This window comes from Rhinoderma darwinii, chromosome 1, assembly GCF_050947455.1.
Source record: "Rhinoderma darwinii isolate aRhiDar2 chromosome 1, aRhiDar2.hap1, whole genome shotgun sequence".
Classification (NCBI taxonomy): Eukaryota; Metazoa; Chordata; class Amphibia; order Anura; family Rhinodermatidae; genus Rhinoderma; species Rhinoderma darwinii.
The window spans coordinates 247307726-247317121 of record NC_134687.1 but is presented as its reverse complement, the minus strand read 5'-3'; the positions used below and the strand labels follow the sequence as shown (position 1 = coordinate 247317121).

The following is a 9396-nucleotide window of genomic DNA, read 5'->3' as shown; positions in this document are numbered from 1 at the left end:
TAAAGCATTTAATGTCAATGGCCATTCTAAGCTGAATGTGTCTGCTCTCGTCAGATCGCAGAAGTTACACAGCTTAAGGCCTCGCTAGTACCAGTGTGGGAGACTGTCTGGGAATCCGTGGTGCGGTTGACTTTTTATTATGTTGTTTAGATTTTGTTTCACAATAGATTTTATAGGACTATGGATTAAGGCTTTTAATGTCAATGGCCATTCTAACCTGAATATGCCTGCTCTCGTCAGATCGCAGAAGTTATACAGCTTAAGGCCTCGCTAGTACCAGTGTGGGAGACTGTCTGGGAATGCGTGGTGCGCTTGACTTTTTATTATGTCGTTTAGATTTTGTTTCACAATCGATTAAAAAGGACTATGGATTAAAGCATTTAATGTCAATGGCCGTTCTAAGCTGAATGTGCCTGCTCTCGTTAGATCGCAGAAGTTACACAGCTTAAGGCCTCGCTAGTACCAGTGTGGGAGACTGTCTGAGAATCCGTGGTGCGGTTGACTTTTTATTATGTCGTTTCGATTTTGTTTCACAATAGATTAAATAGGACTATGGATTAAAGCATTTAACATCAATGGCCATTCTAAGCTGAATGTGCCTGCTCTCGTCAGAACACAGAAGTTACACAGCTTAAGGCCTCACTAGTAACAGTGTGGGAGACTGTCTGGGAATTCGTGGTGCTGTTGAATTTTTATTATGTCGTTTAGATTTTATTTCACAATCGATAAAAAAGGACTATGGATTAAAGCATTTAATGTCAATGGCCATTCTAAGCTGAATGTGCTTGCTCTCGTCAGATCACAGAAGTTACACAGCTTAAGGCCTCGCTAGTACCATTGTGGGAGACTGTCTGGGAATCCGTGGTGCGGTTGACTTTTTATTATGTCGTTTAGATTGTGTTTCACAATAGATTAAATAGGACTATGGATTAAATCATTTAACGTCAATGGCCATTCTAAGCTGAATGTCACTGCTCTTGTCAGATCACAGAAGATACACAGCTTAAGGCCTCGCTAGTACCAGTATGGGAGACTGTCTGAGAATCCGTGGTGCGGTTGCCTTTTATTATGTCGTTTAGATTTTGTTTCACAATCGATTAAGAAGGACTATGGATTAAAGCATTTAATGTCAATGGCCATTCTAAGCTGAATGTCCCTGCTCTCGTCAGATTGCAGAAGTTACACAGCTTAAGGCCTCGCTAGTACCAGTGTGGGAGACTGTCTGGGAATCCGTGGTGCGGTTGACTATTTATTATGTAGTTTAGATTTTGTTTCACAATAGATTAAATAGGACTATGGATTAAAGCATTTAACGTCAATGGCCATTCTAAGCTGAATGTGCCTGCTCTCGTCAGATCGCAGAAGTTACACAGCTTAAGGTCTCGCTAGTACCAGTGTGGGAGACTGTCTGGGAATCCGTGGTGTGGTTGAATTTTTATTATGTTGTTTAGATTTTGTTTCACAATCGATTAAAAAGGACTATGGATTAAAGCATTTAATGGCAATGGCCATTCTAAGCTGAATGTCCCTGCTCTCGTCAGATCGCAGAAGTTACACAGCTTAAGGCCTCGCTAGTACCAGTGTGGGAGACTGTCTGGGAATCCGTGGTGCGGTTGACTTTTTATTATGTCGTTTAGATTTTGTTTCACAATCGATTAAAAAGGACTATGGATTAAAGCATGTAATGTCAATGGCCATTCTAAGCTGAATGTGTCTGCTCTCGTCAGATCGCAGAAGTTACACAGCTTAAGGCCTCGCTAGTACCAGTGTGGGAGACTGTCTGGGAATCCGTGGTGCGGTTGACTTTTTATTATGTTGTTTAGATTTTGTTTCACAATAGATTAAATAGGACTATGGATTAAGGCTTTTAATGTCAATGGCCATTCTAACCTGAATGTGCCTGCTCTCGTCAGATCGCAGAAGTTATACAGCTTAAGTCCTCGCTAGTACCAGTGTGGGAGACTGTCTGGGAATCCGTGGTGGGCTTGACTTTTTATTATGTCGTTTAGATTTTGGTTCACAATCGATTAAAAAGGACTATGGATTAAAGCATTTAATGTCAATGGCAATTCTAAGCTGAATGTGCCTGCTCTCGTTAGATCGCAGAAGTTACACAGCTTAAGGCCTCGCTAGTACCAGTGTGGGAGACTGTCTGGGAATCCGTGGTGCGGTTGACTTTTTATTATGTCGTTTAGATTTTGTTTCACAATCGATTAAAAAGGACTATGGATTAAAGCATTTAATGTCAATGGCCATTCTAAGCTGAATGTGCCTGCTCTCGTTAGATCGCAGAAGTTACACAGCTTAACGCCTCGCTAGTACCAGTTTGTGAGACTGTCTGGGAATCCGTGGTGCGGTTGACTTTTTACTATGTCGTTTAGATTTTGTTTCACAATAGATTAAATAGGACTATGGATTAAAGCATTTAACCTCAAAGGCCATTCTAAGCTGAATTTGCCTGCTCTCGTCAGATCGCAGAAGTTACACAGCTTAAGGCCTCGCTAGTACCAGTGTGGGAGACTGTCTGGGAATCCGTGGTGCGGTTGAATTTTTATTATGTCGTTTAGATTTTGTTTCACAATTGATTAAAAAGGACTATGGATTAAAGCATTTAATGTCAATGGCCATTCTAAGCTGAATGTCCCTGCTCTCGTCAGATCGCAGAAGTTACACAGTTTAAGGCCTCGCTAGTACCAGTGTGGGAGACTGTCTGGGAATCCGTGGCGCGGTTGACTTTTTATTATGTCATTTAGATTTTGTTTCACAATCGATTAAAAAGGACTATGGATTGACGCATTTAATGTCAATGGCCATTCTAAGCTGAATGTGCCTGCTCTCGTCAGATCGCAGAAGTTACACAGCTTAAGGCCTCGCTAGTACCAGTGTGGGAGACTGTCTGGGAATCCGTGGTGCGGTTGAATTTTTATTATGTCGTTTAGATTTTATTTCACAATCGATAAAAAAGGACTATGGATTAAAGCATTTAATGTCAATGGCCATTCTAAGCTGAATGTGCTTGCTCTCGTCAGATCACAGAAGTTACACAGCTTAAGGCCTCGCTAGTACCATTGTGGGAGACTGTCTGGGAATCCGTGGTGCGGTTGACTTTTTATTATGTCGTTTAGATTGTGTTTCACAATAGATTAAATAGGACTATGGATTAAATCATTTAACGTCAATGGCCATTCTAAGCTGAATGTCACTGCTCTTGTCAGATCACAGAAGATACACAGCTTAAGGCCTCGCTAGTACCAGTATGGGAGACTGTCTGAGAATCCGTGGTGCGGTTGCCTTTTATTATGTCGTTTAGATTTTGTTTCACAATCGATTAAGAAGGACTATGGATTAAAGCATTTAATGTCAATGGCCATTCTAAGCTGAATGTGTCTGCTCTCGTTAGATCGCAGAAGTTACACAGCTTAAGGCCTCGCTAGTACCAGTGTGGGAGACTGTCTGGGAATCCGTGGTGCGGTTGACTTTTTATTATGTTGTTTAGATTTTGTTTCACAATAGATTAAATAGGACTATGGATTAAGGCTTTTAATGTCAATGGCCATTCTAACCTGAATGTGCCTGCTCTCGTCAGATCGCAGAAGTTATACAGCTTAAGGCCTCGCTAGTACCAGTGTGGGAGACTGTCTGGGAATGCGTGGTGCGCTTGACTTTTTATTATGTCGTTTAGATTTTGTTTCACAATCGATTAAAAAGGACTATGGATTAAAGCATTTAATGTCAATGGCCATTCTAAGCTGAATGTGCCTGCTCTCGTTAGATCGCAGAAGTTACACAGCTTAAGGCCTCGCTAGTACCAGTGTGGGAGACTGTCTGGGAATCCGTGGTGCGGTTGACTTTTTATTATGTCGTTTCGATTTTGTTTCACAATAGATTAAATAGGACTATGGATTAAAGCACTTAACATCAATGGCCATTCTAAGCTGAATGTGCCTGCTCTCGTCAGAACACAGAAGTTACACAGCTTAAGGCCTCACTAGTAACAGTGTGGGAGACTGTCTGGGAATCCGTGGTGCTGTTGAATTTTTATTATGTCGTTTAGATTTTGTTTCACAATAGATTAAATAGGACTATGGATTAAAGCATTTAACGTCAATGGCCATTCTAAGCTGAATGTCACTGCTCTCGTCAGAACGTAGAAATTACACAGCTTAAGGCCTCGCTAGTACCAGTGTGGGAGACTGTCTGGGAATCCGAGGTGCGGTTGACTTTTTATTATGTCGTTTAGATTTTTTTCACAATCAATTAAAAAGGACTATGGATTAAAGCATTTAATGTCAATGGCCATTCTAAGCTGAATGTGCCTGCTCTCGTCAGATCGCAGAAGTTACACAGCTTAAGGCCTTGCTAGTACCAGTGTGGGAGACTGTCTGGGAATCCGTGGTGCAGTTGACTTTTTATTATGTCGTTTAGATTTTGTTTCACAATAGATTAAATAGGACTATGGATTAAAGCATTTAACGTCAATGGCCATTCTAAGCTGAATGTGCCTGCTCTCGTCAGAACGCAGAAGTTACACAGCTTAAGGCCTCGCTAGTACCAGTGTGGGAGACTGTCTGGGAATCCGTGGTGTGGTTGACTTTTTATTATGTCGTTTAGATTTTGTTTCACAATCGATTAAAAAGGACTATGGATTAAAGCATTTAATGTCAATGGCCATTCTAAGCTGAATGTGCCTGCTCTCGTCAGATCGCAGAAGTTACACAGCTTAAGGCCTCGCTAGTACCAGTGTGGGAGACTGTATGGGAATCCGTGGTGCGGTTGAATTTTTATTATGTCGTTTAGATTTTGTTTCAAAATCGATTAAAAAGGACTATGGATTAAAGCATTTAATGTCAATGGCCGTTCTAAGCTGAATGTCCCTGCTCTCGTCAGATCGCAGAAGTTACAAAGCTTAATGCCTCGCTAGTACCAGTGTGGGAGACTGTCTGGGAATCCGTGGTGCGGTTGCCTTTTTATTATGTCGTTTCGATTTTGTTTCACAATAGATTAAATAGGACTATGGATTAAAGCATTTAACGTCAATGGCCATTCTAAGCTGAATGTGCCTGCTCTCGTCAGATCGCAGAAGTTACCCAGCTTAAGGCCTCGCTAGTACCAGTGTGGGAGACTGTCTGGGAATCCGTGGTGCGGTTGACTTTTTATTATGTCGTTTAGATTTTGTTTCACAATCGATTAAAAAGGACTATGGATTAAAGCATTTAATGTCAAAGGCCATTCTAAACTGAATGTGCCTGCTCTCGTCAGATCGCAGAAGTTACACAGCTTAAGGCCTCGCTAGTACCAGTGTGGTAGACTGTCTGGGAATCCGTGGTGCGGTTGACTTTTTATTATGTCGTTTAGATTTTGTTTCACAATCGATTAAAAAGGACTATGGATTAAAGCATTTAATGTCAATGGCCATTCTAAGCTGAATGTCCCTGCTCTCGTCAGATCGCAGAAGTTACACAGCTTAAGGCCTCGCTAGTACCAGTGTGGGAGACTGTCTGGGAATCCGTGGTGCGGTTGACTTTTTATTATGTCGTTTAGATTTTGTTTCACAATAGATTAAATAGGACTATGGATTAAAGCATTTAACGTCAATGGCCATTCTAAGCTGAATGTGCCTGCTCTCGTCAGAACGCAGAAGTTACACAGCTTAACGCCTCGCTAGTACCAGTGTGGGAGACTGTCTGGGAATCCGTGGTGCGGTTGACGTTTTATTATGTCGTTTAGATTTTGTTTCACAATAGATTAAATAGGACTATGGATTAAAGCATTTAACGTCAATGGCCATTCTAAGCTGAATGTGCCTGCTCTCGTCAGATCACAGAAGATACACAGCTTAAGGCCTTGCTAGTACCAGTGTGGGAGACTGTCTGGGAATCCGTGGTGCGGTTGTCTTTTTATTATGTCGTTTAGATTTTGTTTCACAATCGATTAAAAAGGACTATGGATTAAAGCATTTAATGTCAATGGCCATTCTAAGCTGAATGTGCCTGCTCTCGTCAGATCGCAGAACTTACACAGCTTAAGGCCTCGCTAGTACCAGTGTGGGAGACTGTCTGGGAATCCGTGGTGCGGTTGACTTTTTATTATGTCGTTTAGATTTTGTTTCACAATCGATTAAAAAGGACTATGGATTAAAGCATTTAATGTCAATGGCCATTCTAAGCTGTATGTGCCTGCTCTCGTCCGATCACAGAAGATACACAGCTTAAGGCCTCGCTAGTACCAGTATGGGAGACTGTCTGGGAATCCGTGGTGCGGTTGCCTTTTTATTATGTCGTTTAGATTTTGTTTCACAATCGATTAAAAAGGACTATGGATTAAAGCATTTAATGTCAATGGCCATTCTAAGCTGAATGTGCCTGCCCTCGTCAGATCGCAGAAGTTACACAGCTTAAGGCCTCGCTAGTACCAGTGTGGGAGACTGTCTGGGAATCCGTGGTGCGGTTGACTTTTTATTATGTCGTTTAGATTTTGTTTCACAATAGATTAAATAGGACTATGGATTAAAGCATTTAACGTCAATGGCCATTCTAAGCTGAATGTGCCTGCTCTCGTCAGAACGCAGAAGTTACACAGCTTAAGGCCTCGTTAGTACCAGTGTGGGAGACTGTCTGGGAATCCGTGGTGCGGTTGACTTTTTATTATGTCGTTTAGATTTTGTTTCACAATAGATTAAATAGGACTATGGATTAAGAATTTTAATGTCAATGGCCATTCTAAGCTGAATGTGCCTGCTCTCGTCAGATCGCAGAAGTTACACAGCTTAAGGCCTCGCTAGTACCAGTGTGGGAGACTGTCTGGGAATCCGTGGTGCGGTTGACTTTTTATTATGTCGTTTAGATTTTGTTTCACAATCGATTAAAAAGGACTATGGATTAAAACATTTAATGTCAATGGCCATTCTAAGCTGAATGTGCCTGCTCTCGTTAGATCGCAGAAGTTACACAGCTTAACGCCTCGCTAGTACCAGTGTGGGAGACTGTCTGGGAATCCGTGGTGCGGTTGACTTTTTATTATGTCGTTTAGATTTTTTTTTCACAATAGATTAAATAGGACTATGGATTAAAACATTTAACGTCAATGGCCATTCTAAGCTGAATGTCCCTGCTCTCGTTAGATCGCAGAAGTTACACAGCTTAAGGCCCCGCTAGTACCAGTGTGGGAGACTGTCTGGGAATCCGTGGTGCGGTTGACTTTTTATTATGTCGTTTAGATTTTGTTTCACAATCGATTAAAAAGGACTATGGATTAAAGCATTTAATGTCAATGGCCATTCTAAGCTGAATGTGCCTGCTCTCGTCAGATCGCAGAAGTTACACAGCTTAAGGCCTCGCTAGTACCAGTGTCGGAGACTGTCTGGGAATCCGTGGTGCAGTTGAATTTTTATTATGTCGTTTAGATTTTGTTTCACAATCGATTAAAAAGGACTATGGATTAAAGCATTTAATGTCAATGGCCATTCTAAGCTGAATGTCCCTGCTCTCGTCAGATCGCAGAAGTTACAAAGCTTAATGCCTCGCTAGTACCAGTGTGGGAGACTGTCTGGGAATCCGTGGTGCGGTTGCCTTTTTATTATGTCGTTTCGATTTTGTTTCACAATAGATTAAATAGGACTATGGATTAAAGCATTTAACGTCAATGGCCATTCTAAGCTGAATGTGCCTGCTCTCGTCAGATCGCAGAAGTTACCCAGCTTAAGGCCTCGCTAGTACCAGTGTGGGAGACTGTCTGGGAATCCGTGGTGCGGTTGACTTTTTATTATGTCGTTTAGATTTTGTTTCACAATAGATTAAAAAGGACTATGGATTAAAGCATTTAATGTCAATGGCCATTCTAAGCTGAATGTGCCTGCTCTCGTCAGATCGCAGAACTTACACAGCTTAAGGCCTCGCTAGTACCAGTGTGGGAGACTGTCTGGGAATCCGTGGTGCGGTTAACTTTTTATTATGTCGTTTAGATTTTGTTTCACAATCGATTAAAAAGGACTATGGATTAAAGCATTTAATGTCAATGGCCATTCTAAGCTGTATGTGCCTGCTCTTGTCAGATCACAGAAGATACACAGCATAAGGCCTTGCTAGTACGAGTATGGGAGACTGTCTGGGAATCCGTGGTGCGGTTGCCTTTTTATTATGTCGTTTAGATTTTGTTTCACAATCGATTAAAAAGGACTATGGATTAAAGCATTTAATGTCAATGGCCATTCTAAGCTGAATGTGCCTGCCCTCGTCAGATCGCAGAAGTTACACAGCTTAAGGCCTCGCTAGTACCAGTGTGGGAGACTGTCTGGGAATCCGTGGTGCGGTTGACTTTTTATTATGTCGTTTAGATTTTGTTTCACAATAGATTAAATAGGACTATGGATTAAAGCATTTAACGTCAATGGCCATTCTAAGCTGAATGTGCCTGCTCTCGTCAGAACGCAGAAGTTACACAGCTTAAGGCCTCGCTAGTACCAGTGTGGGAGACTGTCTGGGAATCCGTGGTGCGGTTGACTTTTTATTATGTCGTTTAGATTTTGTTTCACAATAGATTAAATAGGACTATGGATTAAGGCTTTTAATGTCAATGGCCATTCTAAGCTGAATGTGCCTGCTCTCGTCAGATCGCAGAAGTTACACAGCTTAAGGCCTCGCTAGTACCAGTGTTGGAGACTGTCTGGGAATCCGTGGAGCGGTTGACTTTTTATTATGTCGTTTAGATTTTGTTTCACAATCGATTAAAAAGGACTATGGATTAAAGCATTTAATGTCAATGGCCATTCTAAGCTGAATGTGCCTGCTCTCGTTAGATCGCAGAAGTTACACAGCTTAACGCCTCGCTAGTACCAGTGTGGGAGACTGTCTGGGAATCCGTGGTGCAGTTGACTTTTTATTATGTCGTTTAGATTTTGTTTCACAATAGATTAAATAGGACTATGGATTAAAGCATTTAACGTCAATGGCCATTCTAAGCTGAATGTCCCTGCTCTCGTTAGATCGCAGAAGTTACACAGCTTAAGGCCCCGCTAGTACCAGTGTGGGAGACTGTCTGGGAATCCGTGGTGCGGTTGACTTTTTATTATGTCGTTTAGATTTTGTTTCACAATCGATTAAAAAGGACTATGGATTAAAGCATTTAATGTCAATGGCCATTCTAAGCTGAATGTGCCTGCTCTCGTCAGATCGCAGAAGTTACACAGCTTAAGGTCTCGCTAGTACCAGTGTGGGAGACTGTCTGGGAATCCGTGGTGCGGTTAAACTTTTATTATGTCGTTTAGATTTTGTTTCACAATCGATTAAAAAGGACTATGGATTAAAGCATTTAATGTCAATGGCCATTCTAAGCTGAATGTCCCTGCTCTTGTCAGCTCGCAGAAGTTACAAAGCTTAATGTCTCGCTAGTACCAGTGTG

The 9396-nt window shown here is 41.7% G+C and overlaps 43 pseudogenes; all 43 read left to right on the top strand.

Annotated features, from left to right (window-relative positions):
• Positions 1–13: 13 nt before the first annotated feature.
• LOC142736295 (5S ribosomal RNA) lies at positions 14–132 on the top strand (annotated as a pseudogene).
• Positions 133–199: 67 nt separating this feature from the next.
• Positions 200–318, top strand: LOC142696831 (5S ribosomal RNA; annotated as a pseudogene).
• A 67-nt stretch (positions 319–385) lies between these two features.
• Positions 386–504, top strand: LOC142679297 (5S ribosomal RNA; annotated as a pseudogene).
• Positions 505–571: 67 nt separating this feature from the next.
• Positions 572–690, top strand: LOC142680155 (5S ribosomal RNA; annotated as a pseudogene).
• A 67-nt stretch (positions 691–757) lies between these two features.
• LOC142676273 (5S ribosomal RNA) lies at positions 758–876 on the top strand (annotated as a pseudogene).
• A 252-nt stretch (positions 877–1128) lies between these two features.
• LOC142737895 (5S ribosomal RNA) lies at positions 1129–1247 on the top strand (annotated as a pseudogene).
• A 67-nt stretch (positions 1248–1314) lies between these two features.
• Positions 1315–1433, top strand: LOC142695590 (5S ribosomal RNA; annotated as a pseudogene).
• A 67-nt stretch (positions 1434–1500) lies between these two features.
• On the top strand, positions 1501–1619 carry LOC142737545 (5S ribosomal RNA; annotated as a pseudogene).
• A 67-nt stretch (positions 1620–1686) lies between these two features.
• LOC142736294 (5S ribosomal RNA) lies at positions 1687–1805 on the top strand (annotated as a pseudogene).
• Positions 1806–2058: 253 nt separating this feature from the next.
• On the top strand, positions 2059–2177 carry LOC142736274 (5S ribosomal RNA; annotated as a pseudogene).
• Positions 2178–2430: 253 nt separating this feature from the next.
• Positions 2431–2549, top strand: LOC142700911 (5S ribosomal RNA; annotated as a pseudogene).
• Positions 2550–2616: 67 nt separating this feature from the next.
• On the top strand, positions 2617–2735 carry LOC142738396 (5S ribosomal RNA; annotated as a pseudogene).
• A 67-nt stretch (positions 2736–2802) lies between these two features.
• LOC142736508 (5S ribosomal RNA) lies at positions 2803–2921 on the top strand (annotated as a pseudogene).
• Positions 2922–2988: 67 nt separating this feature from the next.
• LOC142676262 (5S ribosomal RNA) lies at positions 2989–3107 on the top strand (annotated as a pseudogene).
• A 252-nt stretch (positions 3108–3359) lies between these two features.
• Positions 3360–3478, top strand: LOC142737504 (5S ribosomal RNA; annotated as a pseudogene).
• Positions 3479–3545: 67 nt separating this feature from the next.
• Positions 3546–3664, top strand: LOC142694750 (5S ribosomal RNA; annotated as a pseudogene).
• A 67-nt stretch (positions 3665–3731) lies between these two features.
• LOC142724919 (5S ribosomal RNA) lies at positions 3732–3850 on the top strand (annotated as a pseudogene).
• A 67-nt stretch (positions 3851–3917) lies between these two features.
• Positions 3918–4036, top strand: LOC142686266 (5S ribosomal RNA; annotated as a pseudogene).
• Positions 4037–4103: 67 nt separating this feature from the next.
• On the top strand, positions 4104–4222 carry LOC142679253 (5S ribosomal RNA; annotated as a pseudogene).
• A 66-nt stretch (positions 4223–4288) lies between these two features.
• On the top strand, positions 4289–4407 carry LOC142733933 (5S ribosomal RNA; annotated as a pseudogene).
• A 67-nt stretch (positions 4408–4474) lies between these two features.
• LOC142723716 (5S ribosomal RNA) lies at positions 4475–4593 on the top strand (annotated as a pseudogene).
• Positions 4594–4660: 67 nt separating this feature from the next.
• Positions 4661–4779, top strand: LOC142737368 (5S ribosomal RNA; annotated as a pseudogene).
• Positions 4780–5032: 253 nt separating this feature from the next.
• On the top strand, positions 5033–5151 carry LOC142730296 (5S ribosomal RNA; annotated as a pseudogene).
• A 67-nt stretch (positions 5152–5218) lies between these two features.
• On the top strand, positions 5219–5337 carry LOC142704813 (5S ribosomal RNA; annotated as a pseudogene).
• A 67-nt stretch (positions 5338–5404) lies between these two features.
• On the top strand, positions 5405–5523 carry LOC142725809 (5S ribosomal RNA; annotated as a pseudogene).
• A 67-nt stretch (positions 5524–5590) lies between these two features.
• LOC142673029 (5S ribosomal RNA) lies at positions 5591–5709 on the top strand (annotated as a pseudogene).
• Positions 5710–5776: 67 nt separating this feature from the next.
• On the top strand, positions 5777–5895 carry LOC142709455 (5S ribosomal RNA; annotated as a pseudogene).
• A 67-nt stretch (positions 5896–5962) lies between these two features.
• On the top strand, positions 5963–6081 carry LOC142736287 (5S ribosomal RNA; annotated as a pseudogene).
• A 67-nt stretch (positions 6082–6148) lies between these two features.
• On the top strand, positions 6149–6267 carry LOC142698491 (5S ribosomal RNA; annotated as a pseudogene).
• A 67-nt stretch (positions 6268–6334) lies between these two features.
• LOC142736994 (5S ribosomal RNA) lies at positions 6335–6453 on the top strand (annotated as a pseudogene).
• A 67-nt stretch (positions 6454–6520) lies between these two features.
• LOC142673968 (5S ribosomal RNA) lies at positions 6521–6639 on the top strand (annotated as a pseudogene).
• A 67-nt stretch (positions 6640–6706) lies between these two features.
• Positions 6707–6825, top strand: LOC142666073 (5S ribosomal RNA; annotated as a pseudogene).
• Positions 6826–6892: 67 nt separating this feature from the next.
• On the top strand, positions 6893–7011 carry LOC142680408 (5S ribosomal RNA; annotated as a pseudogene).
• A 68-nt stretch (positions 7012–7079) lies between these two features.
• Positions 7080–7198, top strand: LOC142735980 (5S ribosomal RNA; annotated as a pseudogene).
• A 67-nt stretch (positions 7199–7265) lies between these two features.
• Positions 7266–7384, top strand: LOC142683974 (5S ribosomal RNA; annotated as a pseudogene).
• Positions 7385–7637: 253 nt separating this feature from the next.
• On the top strand, positions 7638–7756 carry LOC142730352 (5S ribosomal RNA; annotated as a pseudogene).
• A 67-nt stretch (positions 7757–7823) lies between these two features.
• LOC142675709 (5S ribosomal RNA) lies at positions 7824–7942 on the top strand (annotated as a pseudogene).
• A 253-nt stretch (positions 7943–8195) lies between these two features.
• LOC142736993 (5S ribosomal RNA) lies at positions 8196–8314 on the top strand (annotated as a pseudogene).
• Positions 8315–8381: 67 nt separating this feature from the next.
• LOC142723527 (5S ribosomal RNA) lies at positions 8382–8500 on the top strand (annotated as a pseudogene).
• A 67-nt stretch (positions 8501–8567) lies between these two features.
• On the top strand, positions 8568–8686 carry LOC142738411 (5S ribosomal RNA; annotated as a pseudogene).
• A 67-nt stretch (positions 8687–8753) lies between these two features.
• Positions 8754–8872, top strand: LOC142683820 (5S ribosomal RNA; annotated as a pseudogene).
• Positions 8873–8939: 67 nt separating this feature from the next.
• Positions 8940–9058, top strand: LOC142735979 (5S ribosomal RNA; annotated as a pseudogene).
• A 67-nt stretch (positions 9059–9125) lies between these two features.
• On the top strand, positions 9126–9244 carry LOC142700868 (5S ribosomal RNA; annotated as a pseudogene).
• Positions 9245–9396: the final 152 nt, after the last annotated feature.